At 40.4% G+C, this 17581-nt stretch overlaps 1 pseudogene; it reads left to right on the top strand.

The window, feature by feature from the left end:
- Positions 1 to 15196: 15196 nt before the first annotated feature.
- LOC110322050 lies at positions 15197 to 15814 on the top strand (annotated as a pseudogene).
- The last annotated feature ends 1767 nt before the right edge of the window (positions 15815 to 17581 follow it).

Consider the following 17581-nt stretch of genomic DNA (forward strand, 5'->3'; position numbering starts at 1 on the left):
ACCAAGATGCAGGAGTCCTTTAATTCCTGATCGTGCACTAGTCTGTCTGATGTCACTACACAACCTGCCTGAAATTTCCCAGGGTCCATCAAACCAGGAAGATGGGGAGGCACACACTACAGTAATGCCCAATTGTCAGCAGGCTGGAAATAGAGATATAGGCATTGGGGGTAGGATGGAAAGACTTAAGGCTTCTCTAATCACATACAATTTATAATTCACTTTTCCAAAGTTCCCCTTCATCCACAATTGTGCGAAGACAAGAGATACCCCAAGACCTAATATTCCATAATATTCATTCATATCTTAACTCTGTTTCTCCATTCTCTCCCTATCCTCCCATTAAGTTCATGTTCAAATCCCACCCAAACAAGGCAAGTACAAAAATGTCTTCCAATTTAAGAATAATTGCTTACCTGGAAATTTCTAGAACTCTTCCCAGATTGATAGAGAGCTAAAGTAAACATTGGGGTAAAGTCTATGTGTTGGCTTTTGAAAATAGTTTGAAGACAACGTAGCATAAAAAGGGAATATGATGGCTAGATTTATACATTTTTCTTATGGTTTCATCATGAATTTCCCTAACAGAAGTAGAGAAATGCAACTTGGATATTAATAAAACAGACACATCCCTGTCAGCTTTTGGTCTGGTGCATCTATGTGAGTGGCCCCATGGTATCATTTTAGACCCCTGCTAAGGCATCTTAATCTGTAGTGATGATTGTCTCCAGAACATGGTGAGTCACTCAAAAGGCCATATATTTTCAAAGGTTCTAGTCACACTGCCTGGGTTCTGGACAGCTACTTCCTTCCCATAGCAACAGGTTGGCAACTTAAAATATATTATGGGACCTATCCAAAACCAACTGAATTTTTACTTTAAAAGACAACCGTGATACATGACCTTACATATGGCATTCCCATTGAAATTTTGTGTCTTTCCCCTCACTAGATGGGATTAGTTAAATCTCGGATGTTAAGAGTAAAAGATGCACATACAGGTTCTGGGCACAGCACTGAGTCCTTTCCTTCCACACTCTTCTCACTTTCTGTGCAGACATGACTTCCTCCATATGGAATGCTTGAATGTGTCACAGGTCCACAGATTGAAAGGAACTGAACTTGTGGAGCTGTGATTAAGAAGCATCATTCACACCTCGACCTAATAGAGATGACATTTCCAGACTTCAAACTGCTGCTATGTGTGGATGAGATTTTCAAGAGAACTTAGGAGGGGGTTGCTGGTAGAAGGGCATAAATCACAGGGAGATATGGGAGGATGACTTCAAGCCCTCACATATGCCTTTTTGCACAATGAGAATTTTAGAGTCACCAGGATTGTGGGAGTATGGAAAGATGATGAAGCAAAGTCAACATGAAAGGTCTTAGTGCATTGGAGATCTGGCTTCCCACAGCTGAAGTAGTCACATATTTAAAGCTGATTTATATTGTCTGGTTGAATACCTCATGTTGCTGAAATTCATTCTTGGCATTGTGTTTTTCTTTGGGAAGTTGTTTTCTTACCAGAGCTTAGAGATGTCTAATGTAGATAGTTCAGACAGAGGACCCCTTTCTTTGACCAGTTGCCAACACATCCAAATCATCCTCATAAGTGAGGAGATTTAAATCCATCACATGGAACTTTCACACAGTGCTGGGTACCAACTTTACAGTGTTGTTTCCGTACTCTACAGCTTAGCTCAAAATTGCAAACACCCGTTTGAGCCAGCAGTATGACAGGATGTCATCGGATTTTAAAGATTTGTTGATTAAAGCAGAGCCTATTATAAAACAGAATTCTTAAAAACTTTCAGGATTTTCCTTTGTGGCTATACATTTTAACCTAATTTTGCCAAGGATCTTAAAAATCCAAATGAATATATAGGAAAAATGGAAATATTCAGAAGTAAATATTATAACAATTATAGTTCCTGCTGTATGTAAAATTATATAAGAGACAGAAGTTGGGAAGGGCTGCTGTACAACAGTGTTATCCAGACATGGCAGGGCTGTCATACATATGAACTCACAACATCTACAGTTTTCTACATAAGTCCTGTCTAAGATCAAGCCAGATAAAATTCAAGCATGTGTGGTAGCCAATGGCTACTGGAGGAAGAAGGGTCAGTTTTCCTCAGGGATATGGTCCTTGCTAGGTTGCCAGTGCACTAGTACAATGTTTCTCAGCCTTCCTAGTGCTGCAACCCTTTAATACAGTTCCTCAGGTTGTAGTGACCCACAGCCAGGTTACTCCTTAACTGTAATTTTGCTACTGTTAGGAATCAATGTAAATTTCTAATATGTGGGATATCTGAGAAGGGGTCATGATCCACAGGTTGAGAACCACTGCTCCAGTTGCTTATTCTGTGATTCTGTATTCTGCCTCTCCTGGTAGGTAGCCTGGTGGCACACTGGCTTAGATAAAGAAAAGCAAAATGTGGAACCTGTGGAGTCCTCAGTCCACCCATTCCATCTGGGGTGCCAGACTTTGTTGTATGCCAGACTGAGAAAGGAAAAGTGGAGTCTGGGACAAAAAGTTCCACAGGGCCCTGATCTATCTGGTAATGCTTGTAGTGTTACAGCTCTTAGTTAGAGAAGGAATAAAGAGGTTCTGGAGGTCAATTCAGGTCAGGTAGCCGGGATTCCTGTGCCTGTGGTGGCAGCGAAGATGTTGGCAGTCAATGCTCTGATATAACCTCTGTGAGAAATGGGAGCCTGGCCGAGCAGGAAGGTCCCAGGTCCAGTGATGAGTGCTCTTCTCTTCGGGGAAGAAATCCTTCCCCCAAGTGTCATAGCTCAGTAAAAGAAGTCAGTCTCAGATAATCCTTGGTGAAGTAACTTGTGTGGTTTATTCCATGTAGACAGGGACTGTATGAACCTTGGGGAGTGAGATAGGATGGGGGAGGGACAAACTCTTTCATTTGGCTGAGGAGAAAATTCTGGTGCTGCTCTATTGGATGGGGAAGAATTCCAGATGCTGTGCTATATGACTGACTGCCTGTGACCACCTTAGCTGGGGCTCGTGGTTAAGTCCTCTAAAGCAGGTATGGAGGCAGGGAGGGGGTAGCTGTACTTCTGCCATCTCGGATTCTGAGATTTCCTGGTTATGAGCTGGCTCTACCACATCAGTCCCACACCCATTCCTCTGGTGACACAGTCCACATGCCCTACGTTGCTCTATACTCTTATACATATAAGAAACACGTATTGAACTCTGTGGGTTGAAAAGTAGAAGACCTGAAGATGGGAGGGAAGGGGGGGTGTGGTCTGGAAAAAATTGGAGGGGGAAGGTAGAGAGTGGATCTGATTAACCACCAACTTGAGAATGGAGGCATAGGATGGACCAGAGGAGCTAAAGGGGGGGGGGGGAGAAGTAATATGCACATATAAAATTCTCAAAGAATACATAAAAATATTTTTAGAAGACTTTTTGTATTTCTGTTTTTTATTATAACATCCATGTTACAATAAAATCTTGAAAAACTAATTTTTGAGAACTTCATACATGACCACTCCATCTACATCACTCCTAACCTTGCCCACATCTTCAAATCCTCTCATTCCCTCTCCCCCAATTCATTTTGTGATCTCTGTTTAAATTATTATTAATAGAAACGCATATACAACCGACTGAGGCCATTTAGTCCATTAGGGCAGCTAACATACATGTGTCCAGGGCTGACAAGTTGAGTTAGGATAATCTAGGTGGAATCTCGCTCCTATAGAAAGCTCCTTTCCTCTCTTTTACCAGCTACTAGGCACCTGTTGCTCTTCATCTCAGGGTGAGCCACTGTAGAATTTCCACATTGGTTGATTAATTGGTGTTGTCATTATGATGGTCTTGTCTAGTATTGTCTGGCATATTGAAGGAACACTAGCAGCAAGCATCCCAGGCCTCTGGCTCTTGCAAACCTCAGGCCCCAATTCCTGAAGGAGAAGCTGTAGGGCTCCATTACAAATCTATCAAGAGTAGTCGAGCACACTCCAGTCACTTGTTTCCTGTATTTTTTGCCAGTTGGGGATGGCAGAAGTTTTTAATAATCTCCATCTGGTGCAAAAAGAAGCTTCTTTGATGAGAATCAAGGGCTACACTTACCTGGGAGTATAAGGATAAGTATTAAGAATAAATTTAGAAATTGTATTGGTCTAAGAAAACAGCAGTAGTGGACTCTCTTCTAAGGTCTATGATATCTCAAACCACAGATAGTTAGCTAGGCATACAGTACTAGCCATAAATTCTCTTATTGCTCAGGCCTTAAGTCCAATTAGATCCTTGATAATTACCCTCAAAATACCCTCTTGAGCCATTCTGGAGAGCTTGCCAGTCATTGTTATATTTCACAACTTTACAGCTCATAGGACTACTGATTGCCTCTTTCCCTTGAAAATTTGCACAGCAGCCTCAGATATGATGTCACCAAGTCCTTGAGAAGAAGCTTCCAAATCAATTCTAGATCAATTCCTTCAAGTTTCATTTCTGACCTGTGCGAGATCTTCAGCAATAGGGTCGCACCTTCAAATTCTAGAAGGAAACTGAGGGCAATGGTAACAGCCCACATTGTTTGGTGAAACTCTATCTATTGGTAACAGGCAAGAAATGTGACTAAGATACTGTAAGTGGACAGTGATGTGGAACTTAATGACCACCATTTGGTTGTCTGTGTCTGTAAACTTCAGAACTGAATGACGAATACTAGAAAATACAATGTATCAAGAACAGATAGTATAACCAGAAAACACAATGTCTCAGGAACAGATTGTATCACTGGAAAATACAACGTGTCAGGAACAGTGTGCCCAGTTCCATGGGGTCATTTTCACATCCGATATTCCATTGTAGTCTCACCTTATTGTCGCAAAGATTGGGAGTAAAATTGTGTGAGGACAATAACCAATGAGGTTAAAAAATGATCCTGAAATATTGCAGGACTACACTCCATTTACTCCTCGACTGGCTCAGGGATCATTGCAAAAGACAGAGTAGAAAGTTTGAAAGAGCCAGAGACACTGAATGAATACAAAGAGACTGAATTCTGGAGACAAGATTGCAGCAGCACATATGAATTCATAGTGATCACAAGAGCAACTGCAAGCCCCATGAAAGATTAAACCAGTCCAAATCCCATCATGAAAGCAGGATAGGTGCATGAAGCCACACTTTATCCCTTTCCCCAGCTGGGGAGCTATTAGCAATTGATGGCTGCTGGGAGATGGAGCGGTAAGAGTGATAGGTGGCCCTCTCTCCAATGGAAGACCACACATTTGTAAATACATGAACAGCACAAATTGGACTTTATGGAGAGATGGGGCATAAAACTGTGAAGGGGAAGTGAAGGAGAAACTTCTAGTTCATTTGGAAACTCGGTTATGTCATATGTTTTGCTGGGGCAAACAGGTGAAAGCAGGTTTTGCTGAAGCAGTCACAAATAAAAGGATGTTTTGCTGAAGCAGACATGTGAAAAGACACTACTTCTTGTGGGTGGTGGACTAGAAAGTATGTTGAAGTGTTTAAGAACCCCTATTAAAGTAGGTTTTGAAAATCTAAGCCTATAGGGAAGGGGATCTGATAGGAATTGGAGGAGAGGTGACTTTGATCAAAACTCATTGTACAAAATTTTCAAAAAATTAATAAAAATACATATATTTTTAAAGACTGAACTACTACATTTCAAAGAGGAAATTCAATACTGTGTTTGATTGAAATTTTTCATGTTTCTAGGTCTGGGAACTTTCTAGATCAAACTCTCAGGAAAGATTGTAGTAGTAAAACGTATTTAGAGATGGTGAGAGGTGCCTGATGCCAACCTTGCTGACCTGAGTGCAATCCCTTGAGTCCACATGGTAGAAGAAGAGAGCCAACTCCAGCAGGTGTCCTCTGATTGCCTCACATCACCCTCACCTCTTCTACTTTCTCAAACATCTTCAAAAACCTCTTAGAGTAGAAGCCAACATTCTTCTGTGGCTACCATCTTAAAGATCTATATGTCTACCTCAAACCGGTCTTGGTACTTCCACCATACCAGTTACCTTGTTATTCCTACCACATACAATAAAATGAACTTATGTCCAGAGATTCACATTCTTACTCTCTTTTGAAATTACTCCTCTTCCAGGTGTAGATAGATGATTCTTTCTCTTCCCTCTTTCTGTCTGCACAAGTGTACACTCTTTAGTGGGGCCCACTCTGAACCTCCTATTTGAGACTAAACTCTACCTTTTGCTGATGGGTTGCCCTCTGTTGTGTTTACAAAATACAATTCATGGGGGGGTCCCAGCTGGGGCAGGTGTTGGGGCAAGGGTCTCATCTGTGTCCCTGGTTACAGTAGACATCCTGGGAGACAGGCTGTCTCTGGGGTGTGGGAGAGGGGCAGGGGAACCTGATCTGACCAGAAGGCGTATTTCACCTTAAAAAAAAAAAACAAAACTATCAACATTCAATTCACTCAACTCCAATTTGACACAAGCCTCAAATCAAAGGGATTTCTATATGCTTGTACCCTCATGCATTTTTAGTTTATAGAATGTTTGGTATATGAGTGCTTAATAGACTTTTATTGAATGGATGAACTTTTAAAAACCACTTAATAGGGAATAAAAGTAAGCAGACATGGTTAGGGAATACTCCACAGAGGCAGGAACCCATCGACAGACATCTGTTGGATAATGAACACGGATTCTGTTGAAGCAGAAACATTCACTAAAAATCATACTAGCAGGAAACTGCATGGCTAGCAGTACAAGAAGTACTACAGTGTGTTTAGGTTCAGGTATTAAATACCAAGCATCAGGGTGAGAATTGATGAAGAACCTTGTGTATGAAATTAAGGTCTATTAATGTTCAAAATGGGGTACAGTGCTATCCAAGGATTTAAAGAAGAATAGCATGATCTTATTAATCTATTATATTCTAATTTGGCAATTTTTCTAAATATATTTTAATATGGCTTTCTAAAATATACTAACAAATGAATAATAATATTGTTTAAAAATAAGGAAACAACAGGGCGGTGGTGGTGCACACCTTTAATCCCAGCACTTGGGAGGCAGAGGCAGGTGGATTTCTGAGTTTGAGGCCAGCCTGGTCTACAAAGTGAGTTCCAGGACAGCCAGGACTACACAGAGAAACCCTGTCTCGAAAAACCAAAAAAATAAAAAATAAAAAAAATAAGGAAAACAATATATACTCTAGCTCTTATGCTATGAACTAGGGTGATGGCCGTGAAAATCCAAAAGAGAAAATTTAACTTGAAAGTCACTGAAGAGAAAGAACATTGAGAAATTGGGACCAGGGACAGAGAAGTTCTTCAAAGATTCAGAAAAGAGGTACAGGTAATGTTTAGGTCTTGGAGACTGATACCCTGATGTCTGGATGACTTCATTCATTAGGATGGAAGTGGACAGATGGAAGAAGAGGTCAGAGTGCAGAAAACTTAAAGTTCTTGAGGTAAATCCAGAGCAGGAGTTAGGATGAAAATGGGGTAAGGCACAGTTTTCTGATGAGTCAGCAATGTTCTGATACCAATCCAGGTAATGTCACTCCACTGACTCCCCCTTCCATTGGCATGGCGATTGAATCACTTGTGTATTTCTTTTTTTTTTTTTTTTAATTAGATGTTTTCTTCATTTGCATTTCAAATGTTATCCCTTTTCCTAGTTTCCTCTCAGAAAATCCCCTATACCCTCTCCCCCGGCCTTGTTCTCCAACCCACCCACTCACGCTTCCTGGCCCTGGTATTCCCCTATACTGAGTCTAGAATCTTCACAAGACCAAGGGCCTCTCCTCCCACTGATGGCCAACTAGGCCATCCTCTGCTGCATATCCAGCTAGAGACACAAGCTCTGGGGGTACTGGTTAGTTCATATTGTTGTTCCTCCTATAGGGCGGCAGACCCCTTCAGCTCCTTGAGTACATTCTCTAGCCCCTTCATTGGGAACCCTGTGTTCCATCCAATAGATGACTGTGAGCATCCACTTCTGTACTTGCCAGGCACTAGCATAGCCTCACAAGAGACAGCCATATCAGGGTCCTGTCAGCAAAATTTTGTTGGTATATGCAATATTGTCTGGGTTTGGTGGTTGTTTATGGGGTGGATCCCTGGGTGGGGCAGTCTCTGGATGGAGCTGAGACTGAAGGAAGAACCATCCAGAGACTTGTACATTTCTAAAAGAATTTTATTGGTTGTCGTTAACTGTTGGTCCTTGGGCTGCTTGTAGAAGAACACTGGTTTGAATGGTTTGAATCTATCCTTAACGAGTGCTGACATGATTCTGATGTTGGTAATCCACAGACTACTTGGGAAGTGCTAATTTAGCTAAAACTAAAATTATTAATGATACCTCAACTCTGGCTATTCATCAGGGCACCTTCTGAGCCTTCCCACCAGGGTATACAGCTTCATTTATAAACCCTTTCTGGCCCACTCTTCCTCAATCATAATTACCAGCAACTGATCCATGGAGTATATATTATCATGTTATATTTACAACTTTGAGAGATAGATACTATCTTCCTTTATTCTGAAGTTAAAAGAACCAAGCTTAGAGATTTTCCTAGGTTTCCCAAGGTGGATCTCTGAGATATTGAAACATAAGAGAAAAATCATATATATTTCAGCGCACTCCAGTTCCTCCATGGAAGTTTCTGTTTAAATCCTGTCCTTTTAAAAATACCTTTTTTGGGTGTTAGAATTCTTTGTATGCGTACTACTAGTGGGTGCAATCCAGGGTTCATGCCTACTGCTCAAATGCTTTCTACTGAGCTACCTCTCAAATGCTTATTTTCAGTCTGTCACCCCATCATGTTCCATCATCTAGCCAATTGACACATATAGAAATTGTGCCTTGATGCTAACTTCTACAGTCACAGGTCTACCCTTCATTTACCTGTGCACCCCCAAAGGGCTTGGTGCACATGAGGATGTTTGCAGGGAGCTCAGCGAAAGTTGTCTTCAATTTCCCCAAGGTGCCGGATGTTCTGAGGAGTGGCTGGACTTCCTGTGAACTCTTAGGTGACTCACATGGTGCCATCAATGCCTCCTTTTCAATGTAAAATTTATTTATTTTTTCGGGTACTTGAATCACAGACGCTTCAGAAAGAACAATTACTGTGGCCAAACTACAACGAATTAAGGCATGGGTATTCATTTGTAAGTAGACTGGGTTAGCTAAGTTAACTATGAAAATATGTTCTTTTCAGAAAAATAGCTTTGTGAATCTCTTTGACAGAAAATTAGTATTCCAGCCTCCGCTAGAGCAGTCTTTCTCAACCTGTGGGTCCCAACCTCTTTAGAAGTTGACAATCCTTTTACAGGAGTGGCCTAAGACCATAAGAAAGCACAGATATTTACATAATAATTCATGACAGTAGCAAAATTATAGTTATGAAATAGCAATGAAAATAGTTGTGGGGTTGGGGGCAGCACAACATGAGGAACTGGATTAAAGGATCACAGCCTGAGGAAGGTTGAGAGCCACTGCTCTGGGGAATGTGTTACTGCCTCAGGACCAGGCTGGTGCCATATGCTAAAACCTTTTCCTACATAAGACTAGAAAAGGAAGCTGTGAAGACAGTCATAGATAGCCAGACAGGGATCTTGCATGCCAGGAAGCTGACCCTTCTTTCCTTCTCAGCCATCCTAGGTAGAAGCTTGGAAGATGACATGTCTCATGAGAGATGAGACAAGTGTCACTACTGACATAACCATGACTACCCATGACATTTTCACTGAAGCTTATTGTGGGCCAGCTTCTCAGAAGGTGGCGAGATCAGGGACCAAGATGTTGAACAAGGTAATCTTTTATGAGGTCATCTCATAAAAATGTGTGTGGAAAGGTCAAGCAAATCAGAGACTCACCATTTTATTTTACACATAAAGAAACAAAACAGAAGAAAGACTTCTCACCTTCAATCAATCTGTTAAACAGATTGATTGAAAGATAAAGGCAAACAGACAGATGGCGAAATAACAGTGAACATGGTCTACAACACTTAGGCCAATCACACATTCTAGGATTATGTCAAATGAGAAAGAAGTTTTCCCAAGGGCATAATTAATTGGTAGCCTATATTTTATGGGGTAATAAAAATAGCAAAGCTGTCTCAAAAACTTGAATTAATGAGGACTAGTTTATCACAAGTGATAGTTTGAGAAAGCCAGTCATGGTGGCACACGTCTGCACTGCCTGCTCTCATGAGATGAAATTCTAGGGCAACTTGAGTTAGCTAGACCCTGTCTCAAAAGAATAAAGTAATCAGAATCAGAAGTATAGAAGCAAATAGCTCTGTGCTGTGGAGGGTATTACATGCTCATTCATAGAAGTGAGCAATTCAGGGCTGATGAATGGGGAGCAAGATGACAAGGGGAGTTCACCACACCCATGGCACAATAAGGCAGGGACCTTTCCCGACCCACATCACTATAAAGATTTCTGTTTGCAATTTCTAAGCCGAGGCTCTCGGAAGGTGGCTCAATGGTAGAGTATTTAGTACACATAAGGTCTAGCCCTTTAATTCCCAGCCCTACAAACTATCCACCTGCCTGCGAACCTACCTACCTATCTATATATTAATTACCTTTCTGTTGCTGTGATTAAACACATGACCAAAAGCAACGTAAGGGAAAACATTTATTTTGATCTGGAGTTCCAGAAAGGTAAGAATCCCACATGACACAGAGGCATGGCAGTAAATGGCAGGCATAGCAGCAGGAGCAGGAAACTGCGAGAATCACATCTTGAACTTCAGACTTGAAGCAAAGAGATGGACCTGGAGGTCAGATTAGGCAATCCACTCCCAAGGCCCTTCCTCAGTGATGTATTTCTCCCATGAGGGCTGCCAGCAACTGGAGACCAATTGCTCAAATACTTGAGCTTATAGGAGACATCTTGCATACAAACCACCACATTAACTAACTAACTAATAAATATGTAAGTAAATAGATAAATAAATTCAAAGCACAGTCCCATTTTGTAGAATCTGGGGGCTGCTGAATATGATTATACCTTAGTAAAACATCATTTAAGTTATTATATACTGCCTTTTCAAGGCTATTGCAAAATCATGAGTCTTAAGCATGGTAGATATAATCCTACTCACACAAATTAGAGCAACTGAGTCATTTTTAAGTGGAATTCCTGTGTATTGGGTCAGCCAATACATGTCACAGCCCATATTTTTTGAATAAGCACCTTTTTTTGTCTGGATGTGACCAAAGAAGCAAAGACATCAGCCTTGTATATCAAGTGAAAACTAGTTTTCCTGTGACCAGAACACTAATCCAAGAGAATTAAAAACCATGAAACTCATTTATGTATAGGATCTAGGCTAGCCGAGCTCTAAGATACTTCCCATGGTCCAGAGTTCTAAGCCTGCCTCATGCTCCAACCTAGCCCATACTCAGATTTGTCCAAACCACCTCAGGTTTTCAGCCTGCCTCAGTGTCAGGGAAGCAAAATCACCAAATTCAATAGCAAGTAAGGTACTACATACCACTATCCAAAGTATGGTTTATGGAAAATAGTGCACATCATATATACAAATATATAAATGGCATTCTACATTAATGAGATGAGGACAAAATAGCAAGGTAATCTAATTAGGTGCAGAAGAAGCACTTGTCAAAATTTAACATCCTTTCATAATAAAAATTTATAACAGACCAGTTATAGAAAAAAAATCTCTTTTTAGCTATGTGCACCAGCATGTACAGGAGCACATGTGAGTACAGGTGAATGAGGATGAGTGTGTGCATGCATGTGGAAGGCACTGAGCACAAGTAAGCACATGCATGTGGAAGGCAGAGGATAAACTTGGCTATTTTCCTCAAGTGCTGTCCATCTCCTCTTTGAGCTACTCTCCCCAGGGACCCTTCTGCCTCTGCCTCCCATACCTGGCTTTTAAAATGTGGATCTAGAAAGTCAAACTCAAGTATTTACATTGGCAATGCAAGCATTGTACAGACTGAGCTATGCACCCAGCCTGAAAATATGTTCCTTAACACAATAGATATTGGTGCTTGTTAGTTTTTACCAACTTGAGACAAGCTAGAGTCATCTGGAATGAGGGAACCTCAATTGAGACAATGTCTCCATCAGATTGGCCTGGAGGCAAGTCTACTGAGGAATTCTTTTGATTAATGATTGGTGTGAAAAGGTTTAGCCCACAGTAGGCTGTGCGAGCCAGGGCAGATGATTCTGGTAGGTATATGAAAGGTAACTGAGCATGAGACTGGGAGCAAGCCAGTAACCATATTTCTCCATGGTATCTGCCTCAGTTCCTGCCTCTAGATTTCTGCCTGACATCCTTCACTGTTGGACTACAACTTAGAGGCTGTAAGCTAAGTTGGTTTTGGCCAGTATATATCACAACAGCAGGAAGCAAGCAAATATGGAAATTAGTACAAGAAGTGGGATTGCGATGAAAGACTTGACCACAGTGTTTTTGAGTGAACTGTTGAAGTATTTAGAACTTTGGGATGGGAACCATTGAGTTCTTAGATCTTTGGACTAAGCTGGGAAGACAAAAATGCTGAGAGCAATACAGATGAGGGGGGCTTTGCTTGTGAAGTTTCAGATGGAAGTTTGAGGGTCCCTCAAAGACTCTATCAAGGCCACAAGAATTAGGCTTAATAATAATTGAAGTGATAAAAGCTGGGAATATATCTATATATCTACTCCTACACATATTTCCTCTATTACTAATAGCTTACATTATAACAATGCTTGAAATCAATATTTATCATAATTAAAACACTAACACATTATTAATTAACAGCAGCCCATGCTTTGCATCATACTTCCCTCTTAGTGTTGTATCCTCTATGGATTTTGACAAATGCATAATGGCATGTGTCTGTCCTTCTAGTCTGGTGAATGGAAGTTTCTCTGCACTACAATATTGTGTTTACCACCCCCCACATACACACTGCTTGTCCCATCATTTCTCCCTTCTCCCCCATCTGTTTCAGTATTGGATCCATTTACTTTCTTTAACCTTTTTTCTTTTCCAAAATATCACCTAGTTGGAATCATATAGTGTGTAGCCATTTCTGACTAGCATCTTTGGCTTATCAAGTTCCCCCCATGTTTTTACACAGCTTGTCAAATCATTTCCTTTTTTAGCTCTGAATGTATTCCACTGCATAGCTTTATCAGCATCTGTATATCTATCCCCTAATAGGCACAACTTAATTGTTTCTAGTTTTGAGTAAATAACCAAGCATTTGGTTGATTAATTATGTGCTGGGAATATTTTTAAGATGTTTCCTGTCAGGGCATTAAAACAAAACAGAAGAAAGCTTTCGATTTCTCCAAAGAAAGCATTTCCAATCCAAGCTCATCCTTCAACACCCTATCCATCCGCCCTAAAAATCTTAGGCAAAATTTGCTACACACCCAAAAGCTGTGTTTGTGGGACTGTGCCAGGAGGATGTGCAGATGGAGGAGGTGGAGTGCGATTTAGAACAGGCACTGCATGCCGTATCTGGATATAATGGAGAGAGAAGTGAGAAGGACATGGGACATGACAGTTTGTAATTTCACCCAAGAAGATAATTTGAACCTGAAGTACTCAAGGAAGTCTTCCCCACCTCCGGAAAATTCCAGAATTTGAAAACGTCTTGGAAGGAGATTTAATTTTCTCTCAGGATATGAAGTGGATGTTTGAGCTGAAGTGCATACTCATTTGGGTGGGTGGAGGAGTGGGCCTGTCCTTTAACAGCGGAGCCACCTATCTAACCCACTATATGCACTCTCTTTGTCATATGATCCCTCAATCAATCCTTTCTCCATACTGTAGGCAGAGGAATTTACCTAAAACCATGACTTTGGGTCTTTGATGTGGTTTTGGGGAACTGTACTTCAAGAAAAATTATAAACACTTGCATTTAGTTGGTCAGTAAACTCAGGGATTCCCTGTAACTGTAGACTGAGCTGAGGCTCCTGGTTGGCCATACAATGTACTTCCCTTGTCGTCTCTTCCGTCTCCTCCATTCACATCCTTATTATGCAATATTGCTGCTTAGCACTGAACATACAAACGTGGAACATAATCAGTATTGGACATGCTTTGCATGGAACATCCTGACCTCTGAAATGACAGAGCAGTCACTGAAGATGTTTCGTCTTGAATGTGTCCAGTACTGAAAACACTTTGCACTGAACTTTCCTAGCCCTGAACAAACAGCCCTGAGAAGCTCAGCAGCGAAACTGCCTGATTCTGATTTGCACTGAACTTCTGCAAGACTGAATATGCTTACCATGACATGCACTTCACAATGAACATGGCTAGCAGTGCATGTGTGCTTACCACTGCGCTAACATGCTTACCACTGTCCTCCGTGCTTCTCACCTCCTTGGTCCTCCTGGCCATTGTGGGTTTGCCTAGAATGGCCTTTTCACTCCTGTTTAGCTGAGTATCACTTATTTATCCTTTCAGATTAAGTCTGGTATCTCTTCTTCCATAATATTCGATATGTGCCCCAAATTTCTAGTCCTCTCTGGACTTTTCATTTCAATGAGACAGTAGGCTTTGGCTTGATTATGCAATGGATTCTGAAGATGCTGCAGCTGTAAACTGGCAGCCCGCCCTCCACTTGACAAACTCTCTAGTGGGATCTGAGAGGCACTCCTCTGTAACCACCATAGAGTCTTGGAAGAAATAATTAGGCAGTTCCTTCTACCAAACAGTGGTTCTTTATGGTGTGGCTCCATTATTTTGTTTAAAATGCTGTGCATTTTTAAGATTTCAGAACAACATATTTTGAAAGTTTCACAAAGAAATATGTACCTTAGCTGTGAAGATTTTGAATATATCTGTTGTTTTCAAGTTTAACGGTCTACCTCTTTACAATAGAACATTAAGAGCTAGCTGCCTGTCACTCAATCACCAGCCAAAGTTTCCCCACCCACACTGAGCTGAAATATACCCATTTATCTATTTCTTCTTTAATTTTTATGCGTGGGAAATTCTCTTGGGTGTTTGCTTCCTAAAAATGGAAATGCATAATTTTTTTCTCCCAAAATTTCAAACTTGAATATTTATGAAAATATGTCAGTATAAAAAATGTATTATTAGCCAGGTTTGCACTAAAAATAAAGATGCTCTTTCAGCTGGTAGATAACGTCTCTAAAGGTTCCTACAGAAGGCAAAAAGAAAGCATGAATCCTGGGCACATTTGCTTTCCGGCAAAGTGTAAAGATGGTCCATGTAATCAGATACCATCAGAAAACCAACGAAGCTGCTTTTCTGTTAGCACTTTTTCCATTTTGTTTTTATCAGCTTCGTTATTCAGTCAACATCATTGACAAAAAAAAACATGTGGAAGGAGCAGCCCAGTCTGACGATGAAGATGAGTCAAATGAGCAAACCTTCATGTATTAAGTGAATGATGGAGTATATGGATCATTTAACTGCATTCTTTATGACCACGCCCATGTGAAGGCTCTGCTGCAGAAGAGACCCAAGCCAGATGAGAAGAATTACTCATCCAGCATCTGGGGACCAACATGTAATGGCCTTGATTGGATTGTTGAGCACTGTAACCTGCCTGAAATGCATGTGGGTGATTGGATGCTGTTTGAGAACATGGGTGTATACAATGTTGCTGCTGCTTCTACTTTCAATGGGTTCCAGAGGTCAAACATCTACTATGTAATGTCACGGCCAATGTGGCAACTCATGAAACAGATGCAGAGCCATGGCTTCCCGCCAGAGGTGGAGAAGCAGGATGATGGCACACTGCTCATGTCTTGTGCCCAGGAGAACAGGATGGACCGTCACCCTGAAGCCTGTGCTTCTGCCAGGATCAATGTGTAGATGTCATTCTTGTAGCTCTTACCTGCAAGTTTAGCTTGAATTAAGGCACTTGGGGGGGGGCATTTAACTTAATTATTGCTAGTTTGGGATGTCTTCGTAACAGTAAGGTTGGCACCAATGCAGTATGGAAGGCTAGGAGATGGGGGCCACACTTACTGTGTTCCTATAGAAACTTTGAATATTTGTTTTATATAGATTTTTTTTCACTTTTCACACATGATACTAACATGTGCCCCTCAGCTGCTGAGCAAGCGTTTGTAGCTTGTACATTGGCAGAATGGGCCAGAAGCTTATGTTGTGACCCATTGTGAAAATAAAGTATCTTGAAATTAAATAATAATAATAATAATAATAATAATAATAATAATAATAATAATAGCTATGCTGTATGATACAAGCCAACCCTAAAGCCTTTTTTGTACTTGCTTCAGTGGTTGCCAATCTTACTGTAAAGAACTAGAGCTAATGGTCATATTGAAATCCATTACCCCGGAACCTTGCAAAAGTAATTTTCAGTGTGTTACCATATTTTGTGAATAACTTTGGGATAGGCTTGTTTTGTTGAAACAGATATTTTATAACAAAACTCTAGTTCATTCTACATACTCCACAAACTATTAGGGTTGACTGGGTTCATATTAACTGATCTCGAGTTATATATTAAAAAGTAATTTTGAGAATGAGTTTCATGAGCTAATAAAAATAAACCTGAGATGAATTCCTGTCAGAAATATGCCTTCTTCTTTGCATTTTAAAGGGTAAGGAAAATGGCTTTTCTTGTTCTTAAAATTTTAATCCCATCTCTCAATATAGTAAATATGTAAAAGTTACGTTTATCAATCTCTCTGAATCTTGTCTCTTCTTTTATGCTTTCTTTCAATAAATGGCATCTTCTTCCAAGAGCCTCCAAGAGCCACCAAGTCCTGTTCATTGTAGATGCTTCATATATCTTATGTCTGCATCTCCTTTGATATTACCAAGCTATTCCAAAGGAGTCAGCTCTTGTCTAGACTTTTATAAGAACTTAAAAAAAACAAACAAACAAACAAAAAAAACAGTCTCACATCATTTTGCTCTGTAATTTCCACACTGCACAGCCAGAAGCTCAAGAAGTTGGAGAATGTCCCTTCCAAGTGACTCCGTTGGCCTAAATATTTTGAGTTGTTTACCTTCCTGCTTGAAGAGCTTCCCTGCAGGATAGGATGTTTCGATCTTAAAAGTAACGATTACACAACACATGCTTCCATTCAGGTGAGTAATTCAGAATGTTTGTCTCCTTTATTATGCTGTGAGATCCAAAGCACAGGAACTATCCTCCTATCGATGAATAGACACTAATGTATTTTATACTGGGATTTCCCATGAGGCAAGTAGCTAAGATTCTATGGCTCTTAAGTAAATGAACCAATACCCACATTCAATTGTACTTTCTAATTTGAAGAAGGTATATTCTTCTGTGTTTAGATAAAAAGTTCTGTAGATATGTTAGGTTGATTCATAACTTCTGTTAGCTTCATTATTTCTGTTTAGTTTCTGTCTCAATGACCTGTCAGTTGGTTAACAGTAGGGTGTTGACATCTCAAACTACTAATATGTGGGGTTCAATGTGTGGTTTAAGCTTTAGTACTGTTTCTTTTGCATATGAATGTGGGTGCCCTTGCATTTGAGGCATAAATGTTCATAACTGAGATCATCTTGGTGGATTTTCCCTTTGATGAGTATGAAGTGTACTTCCCTATCTTTTTTGATTAATTTTGGTTTTAAGTT

The sequence above is a fragment of the Mus pahari genome, chromosome 5 (assembly GCF_900095145.1).
Source record: "Mus pahari chromosome 5, PAHARI_EIJ_v1.1, whole genome shotgun sequence".
Classification (NCBI taxonomy): domain Eukaryota; kingdom Metazoa; phylum Chordata; class Mammalia; order Rodentia; family Muridae; genus Mus; species Mus pahari.